The following is an 8,365-nucleotide window of genomic DNA, read 5'->3' on the forward strand; positions in this document are numbered from 1 at the left end:
TTAAATATGAAACATTTTATAAATATTTATGTCATCCTTGCACAGGGGCCATGCTAATCTTTTCTGTATCGTTCCCATTTTAGTATATGTGCTGCCAAACTGGACCTTCACTTATTTTTATAGTAAAAGTATAGTTTGTATTTACTATATACAAAGTTATACAGGAAATTAACATAAATGAATATTTTACTTAATGAAATATTTTAATTAGATCAATATGAAATTGTTATTTTTATACCAATTTTTATTTTTATTTGAGAAGTAAAAATTCTCAAATATTGTTAACATCATATGATCGAACTTAAATATATATGCAAATTGAAGACCCTTTAGAAAGTTAATATTTGACTTAGTGTTTACTGAATCCCACTTATGTGCTAATAGAGAGTTAAAGTGAAGGAAAAGGAGAATATTATGGGAACTACTCTAAAGCAGTCTAGAATTAAAGAAGAAATAGACATTTGGACACATTTTAAAATATGCTGTAAGTGATAACGTACAGGTATGTCTACAAAAAATATGGTAGTTGGAGATGTAGTCTAACTCAGTATTCTGGAAATATTTTCGATGAAAAAATAAGACTGGGAAAATTCATTTGTGTATATTGAACAATAATGTGTTACATTTGTTGTAATTCCGTTGAACAATTTAACAATTTTAGGTTAGGGTGATTTAAAAACCACAGTAAGAAAATCACTTATGTATTGTCACTGTACCTTTATTTTAATCTCTGTTCCTTCAATATATAATACACATATGTACTTACAAAGATGCAATAATATTTAGTGTGATTTCCATATCAATTTTGTAAAAGAATGGGAACCATTCTTTTATACCATTGTTTATACATACCAGTATAAACACATAAATATCACATATAAATAAATACATGTACCTACATCATGCCACTTTTTATATATTAGTATGTTCTAATATTTCTTTGTAAATAAAATATTATAATGAGAAATAGAGGAATAAATTTATAAACATATACTTAACATTCAGTATGATCTAGACTTCATACTAATTTGCTTGTGTAATTTGGGAAAAATATTTGCCTTATCTAAACATTACCATTTTTAATTAAGAACACAGGAATACAGAATATGCTTTCGTGAAAATGAAATGAAATCATTGTATAAGTATTTTAAACTGAATAATTCTCATTTTACTTTTTAACAAAAATACAACTTTAACGTCCATGTAATAGCCCTTTATGTCTCAAAAGTATGATTCATATAATTATTCACTCTTTGGCATTTATGTTTTGAATAATTTAGTAATGGCCAAACATATTTATACACATGTACGCATTGTTGTTTGTAATCCACTTATCATAAATTCCTAGAAGTATTATTTGTGGGGCAAAACGTTCTTTATGTTGAGATAGCCAAATTGCTTTATAGAAAGGTTGTAACAACACTTCCAATAGTAGTTTACCTAATTCATCATGAACTATTGCTAATAGTAGCTAGTTTTTAATTTTAATTTATATAGAGTTTATGAGTTTGCAGAGACATAATTTGCTTGCATTTTAATATATTTGAATATTTCTTGTAGATGATTTTTGTGAATTATATTTCTTTTAAGAGTTGGATGTACATATTTTAAATTATTTTTATAAGAGTATCTTCTTTTTCCTTTTAAATAATGAATTGTCAGGCACCTATATATTAAAGCTTCTAGTAGCTGGTTAGTAAAAAGTATTCAAAATAGTTTTTTTTTTTACTTTCACATATATATTTTAAACTTCTCTATGCTATATTTCACTTGCTGACATTGTAGCATTTTTATTCATTACTAAATATTACGAATCATAAAATTTCATCTTTATTTTTCTAATTATTTTGTGGTTTCATTTTTAATATTTAACTTTCAAATTATAATGACTTTAATTTTGTTTTAAGTTATGAGGAGAAGCATCAATTTATCCTTTTTCCATTAATAGTTATCCAATTTTCTCAAAAAAATGTATTGTTATTTTGCATGAATATGGGATACCAGCTTGCGTTAAATTATGTATAGTTTTACCTGTTACTATGTTCCTTCTTTTGTATTGATGTGCATGTCTATTTCATTGTGAAACTTGTTATTTTGCTTATAGTACTTTTATAATAGCATTTAACAGACAGTTGTTCCAATATGCAATCGTTATTTTCTTGTGAAAATTATTTTTCCTGTTTTACCAGAATGTTTTGTTTCTTTCACTTTGCATGCATTTTGACAGGTTTTGAATCTTTATTTTCTGGTGTAGGGAGAGGGTAATAGAGGGCACTTTTTAACTCCATGCATCAATTTATTATTGGGATAAATGTATGCATTGATTTTATGAATATTAAAATCTTTACAACAGTGCTCTCATTAAAGAATATATTATAGGTCTTCATTTACTTCACGTGATTTATTTTTACAGCATGCTTCAGGTTCATTGCACTAGTTGTTCCCTCTTTAGCACTGCCTTTCCCACAATTAACCCCTAATTATACTGGTGGGCTCCCATGCACTATATAGAGATAGCCAAATTGCTTTACAGAAAGGTTGCAGCAATTATAATTTCTCGTGTCAGTTCATGTAATCTATCAGGTTTATCTAATTCATTTCAGGTCTCTACTGAAATTTCCTCAGCTAAGCCAACTTTTCTTACCTCTTTCTGTCCCACGTCTTTAATAGCCCATCTTTTTCCTTTGTTCTATTTTTCTTCATAGCATTTATCACTGCTGAAGCTACATTTCCTATTTATTTCCTAATTTTCTCTACCATGGCATAACTCATTGGCATGGTCTTTGGTTTTTTTCAATGCTGAATCTTTAGAGTCCAGAGAAGTACTAAGAACATCATTAGTATTCATAATTAATCAATGGTTCTTAGTGAAAATTTGCATTTCATTTATATAAATCATGCAAATTTCTTCCATATATTAATTGTTGCTAATTTGATTTTTTGGAGCTAAGTAAATGGAATGTATCTGATTATTTTATTTCCTATGACCACCTTAAAAAATTGCTCATTCCTGAAAAATTGTAGAGATTTGGATGAATTCTCTGAAAATTTCTATAAAGCATGATATAGTTTATCACTGCAAATACAACCAGGATTTTTATAAATGTTGATATAGAGACTGAGACAGAAATAGATGCAGAGATGTATATTTTATACAAAGATAAATATATAGATATTCAAAGAACCAAGTCACCCCAGAATTGACTGAAACTATTAAAATTCATCACCACCACATATTTCTATATTTCAAATTGTTATGCAGTGGAACTCCCAAATGGATTGAAGGAACATAAATGCAGAATACTGATAAATGGCAGCACAGTGAGCAAAAAGAGGTGGCTGGCAGAGGAGCCTAGTGATGGCAGAGAGAAGCACTTTCATGTGACAGCATTATTAATGACTGAAAAGAATTTGTAAAGCATCTTAAGTGGCTGCTCAGATGATTTAAAAATCTGATGATGGAGGAAACTCATTACTGGGGAAACATTATATGTGATAATAGAGATTGTGTCATTGGTGAAGACCTCTCAGCTCTGTATTCACTGGGAATTTTGGCCAGAAAGTTCAAGGCCTTATGTGTTTCTCCTATCCTATGATCTGTAAGATTTTGAGCCGTTGAAGAGTCATTGGGCTAGATGAATTTTAAGGTCTTTTCCAATCGAATACATGTAAATTTTTGCAATATGAATTACATGTCATACATGCTAATAATTCTAAAGGAGAACAAAATAAAAAAGAAATCACTTTAGAATCCAGAAAATAAGACAGAAAATATATATTTTTTAACATTGAGACTATATTTGTCCTAAGAACCTAAGTTACTGACAACAAATTAAATCTTTAGAAATATAATACTTTAAGATGTCTCCTGGATTATTAAATATGTCCATCACTATGTATTAGTTATGCTAAGTCTAAAAATGAAGTTAGTGTTTCATGAACATCCCTGGGAATTTCCTACAATGACTATTTGTACACAAAATTTTAGTGCATGTATGATTTTTTTTTTAAAGTCAGAGTCTCTTTCTATTGCCCAGTCTGGATTGCAGTGGCAAGATCATGGCTCACTGCAGCCTCAATCTCCTGAGGCTCAATCAATCCTCCCACCTTAGCCTCCTAGTAGCTGGGATCACAGGTGCATAACGCCATGCCCAGATAATTTTTTAATTATTCCTTTTTGTAGAGACAGGGTTTTACCATGTTGCCCAGGTTGGTCTCGATCTCCTGGGCTCAAGCGAGGAGTTGACCTCGTAAAGTGCTGGGATTACAGGAATGAGCCATCACCCCCAGGAGACATATTTTGATTTTTGTCAAAAAACCTACATTTAAACTTGACACAACTGAGTTTTATGGGGTATAATCCAGAAATGAGAATTTTTAAATAGTCAAAATCTAGTTAAAATATCTCTTGTTTTTATTTCAATAATTATAATAATTATTATCATTTTTGTTATTTTAAAGTCAATTCAGTGCTCACATATGTGACTAGCCTTTTGAGGTTCTTGTCCATTTATCAGTTTGTCTAAGATCATTCATCTGCTTACACTGCTTTAACAACCATGAGCCAAAGAGAAGTTCAGTGTCTTGGCCACCACGTGAATAAAGCAAAGTGTGCGTTTGGTATATCCATCTCCTTTTTAGATTCTGTCTCTTCATTTTTTTTCTATACTTAGTAGAAAGAGTTTGATGTTAAGAAAAATTGTCACCCAATTGGTTTATCTAATTACACGTTGTTCAGTAGTTATATGTAAATTATTTTTATAAATGTAGTTTAATATGTTTGTGATCTGAAACCAATGCATATCTCAGGTAGAAAAGAGTAATTCAGAATTCTGAGTCTGATGGAGTCACAGCCTCAAAGACATTGAATGTAGCCTACGTTGCTGTGGTCCATACTTGATTTTTTTGCTAAGCATTAATCTAGCTTAGTTTTGAATAAGACAGATGTTTCATGAGACTGATTGAAAAGTTGGGCTGTGGGGTTTGTACATATATATAAAATATATATGTACATATAATATATGTATATATATAAAATATATATGTATATATATAAAATATATATGTACATATAATATATGTATATATATAAAATATATATGTATATATATAAAATATATATGTACATATATATTTTATATATATGTACATATATGTATATATATATAAAATATATATGTACATATAATATATGTACATATATAATATATATGTGTATATATTATACACATATACTATATTACACACATATAATATATATGTGTATATATTATATATGCACATATATAATATATATGTATATATATCTACATATATGTATACAGTTGGCCTTCTATATTAATGGGCTCCATATCTGTGGATTCAACCAAGAGCAGATCAAAAATATATTTTTTTAATGTGTCTGGGCTGGGCAGAGTGACTCACACCTGTAATCCCAGCACTTTGGAAGACCAAGGCAGGTGGATCGCTTGAGTTCAGGACTTTGAGACCAATCTGGGCAACATGGCAAAACCCTGTCTCTACAAAAAATACAAAAAATCAGACTGGTGTGGTGGCACACACCTGTAATCCCAGCTACCTGGGAGGATGAGATGGCAGAATCGCCTCAGCCTGGGAGGCAGAAGTTGCAGTCAGCAAAGATTGCGCCACCACACTCCAGCCTGGGTAACAGAGCAAAACACTGTCTCAAAAAAGAATTGTCTGTATTAGACATGTATAGACTACTTTTCTTGTCATGAATCCCTAAACAATACAGCAATACAGTATAATCACCATTCACTGGTATTTACATTGTATTAGATATTGTTAGTAATGTAGAGATGATTTAGCATATATGGGAAGATGTGAGGATATGCACAGGTTATATAAAGATACTTTGCCATTTTACATCAGAGACTTGAGCATCCATAGATTTCAGTACCCAAAAGAAGCAGAGACTTGAGCATCTGTAGATTTTGGTATCCACAAGAGGTCTTGGAACTACTGCCCCATTGATACTGAAGGATGACTGTACATACCAATTTGTGTCTCTCTCCCTCTCTATGTATCTTTCTTAAAACATTGCCCAGAGCAGTTTGCTTGCAGCATGCAACCACAGAAGTTTCTTCTGTTCTGTTGGCGTGTGCCAATTAGGTAATCACTAGGCAGTTGTGTGGTCTTTCCACTGTCTATCTCTTTCCATTTTCTCTCTCTTGTGAACAGTAGTAAGAAGATAAAGAAGGAATAAAGAAAAATCTATTTAGGGTACCACAAGCCTACTGTGTATATATGTGTGTGTGTGTACATGCAAATGCCCTATGGACACGTGTAATTTATCAAAGATTTTCAGAGCTGTCTATGGTGTCTTTCCATTCCCAGTTCTGCATGTTTCAAAGGCTAATGAGCTTTTATCTGAGAAGTTCTCAGTCTGTCTTTTAAAAACCACTATTCTCTAATACAAAGCCCATTCCTTCTAACACCTATTGGAATATATGCTTGTAATTTTATATGAGAACTATTTTGATGGCCAAGGGAATGATATATTTTATTTACCACTGGGGAGTTTTTAATAGAACTGAGTAAGCTATTTAGTTTTCCAGTGTACTATGAGAGAAATCTGTCAATTTACTATACCAGTTTACCTTTCAGATCCCATATCATACTTCTGTTGCACTTAGAAAATTCAACGCTTGAATCTCAAGTGCTACAGATATTTGCCAAAGACACTATCTCTAGAATCCGATTTTTCGTATATTTTCAATGCTCCTGAACCTTACAATGCATCACTTTTCCTATGTACTCTATAATAGATTCTAGACATAATTGAATATTTAATTTACTTTTCACACATTTATGACATGTCTGCCTTTGCCAGAGCCTCCCCTAAGTGCAGGCAATAAAATGTTGGCTCAGAGTGGCTGTGAATTTTGGCATGAATACATCTGTGAGTTCCCTAACCACACAAAGGGATATGGCAGTATTCCCAGCTTGGCAGAACTGTAAACCATATGAATTGATACTTAATGAGAATGTCTGCACTATATGAACCCACTGAAAAGCATAATATCATTCTCTCTGCCACCCAGGACTTTTCAAAACCGGATTATGAGAGACTATGAGCATTGTACTACCATCCTGTGGGACAACAGAACTGAGGTTAGGAAGTAGCGTCTTTGATACAGAAAATCAGTTCACAGGAATCAAACCTCTATCAGTATCTGAAGGACAGGAGAAAGAGGGTATCTTAGAATAGGGCTGGCAAGAGCAACAATGAATCTTACATTACTGGTAAATGAGTGTGGGCTCCAACGAGGCATTAACATCCTAAGCAGGAGACCGAGGCATTGGTACATTCATTTGAACTGGGCCAATAAGGCAGGAATTACTAGAAATAAACAACTTGATAAACGTAAGGTAAACAATACCTAAGCCCAGATATGGACAGAGCTGTGAGCACTCTTTTTTTTTTTTAACCAATAAATGAATTTCTTGCTTATTGCTGTGCATTAGGGAGGTAAGGTTGCTTCTTTAAATTATGCCTCTATTGGGAGACTAGAAATCATAAATATGAAACTATAGAAGGTTGTATTCATTTCTCATGAAGGGCTATAATTCTCACAAGTCCAGCACATGCATACAAACCACTTGCTTAATTTAAATTGGGAAAAGTGACAGCATGATTCAGAAACTGACGTTGATCTCACAGGGTTGAAATGTGGCCAAATTCTGATTTATTAACAATATTGTAGAGATCTACGTAATATGTTGGCCTAACATACTAGATGCACCATAATTATTTATTAGCAAGGCCCATATTTGTTTTTACAGCAAGAGAAACTATCATAATTGCAGTCATGGGAAAGTATTTTAGACTCATTTTATTTTGAAAATTGTTTTGTTTTGTTTTTCTGAAGAATACTCAGTGTTCAAAATTTATAATAACCTCTGAATTGGTTCATGGTCAATTATAGTAAATAAAAACACGTGAGGTCAGGAAACAAGTAAAATTTTTCCAAGTATCACAGATTATAGAAGAGGAAGTCTTGATGGGAGAGTAATCAAAGCAGTCTCTTGCATCAGAATCACTTGAGAAACTGATTAAATCCAGCTCCTTGGTTCATCTTTGACCTACTAAATAAGAATATTTGAGAGTGGTACCTATAATTCTGTGATTTTAACAATCACATCTCTTAATTCCTTCACAATGTGCACTAAGGTTTGAACATTACAGTATTGGAATGAAGAGAAGAGGACCTGGAATTCTGGGGCTATTTCCTCTAGCTTACTGATCCAAACTCTCCAATCTTTTATTAACATGATGATCTATAAAAACTTGCACCCTAAAATATTTTATTTAACTTTATTTAATAATTTTAAAAATTGCAAA

General features: G+C 31.9%; 1 non-coding gene across 1 annotated transcript; it reads right to left on the reverse strand.

Moving 5' to 3' along the window:
* LOC115933699 (U6 spliceosomal RNA) lies at positions 1–105 on the reverse strand. Its single transcript, XR_004069553.1, has one exon. It is a non-coding gene; the product is annotated as a U6 spliceosomal RNA (small nuclear RNA).
* Between the last annotated feature and the right edge of the window lie 8,260 nt (positions 106–8,365).

The sequence above is a fragment of the Gorilla gorilla genome, chromosome 12 (assembly GCF_029281585.2).
Source record: "Gorilla gorilla gorilla isolate KB3781 chromosome 12, NHGRI_mGorGor1-v2.1_pri, whole genome shotgun sequence".
In the NCBI taxonomy this organism is placed as follows: domain Eukaryota; kingdom Metazoa; phylum Chordata; class Mammalia; order Primates; family Hominidae; genus Gorilla; species Gorilla gorilla.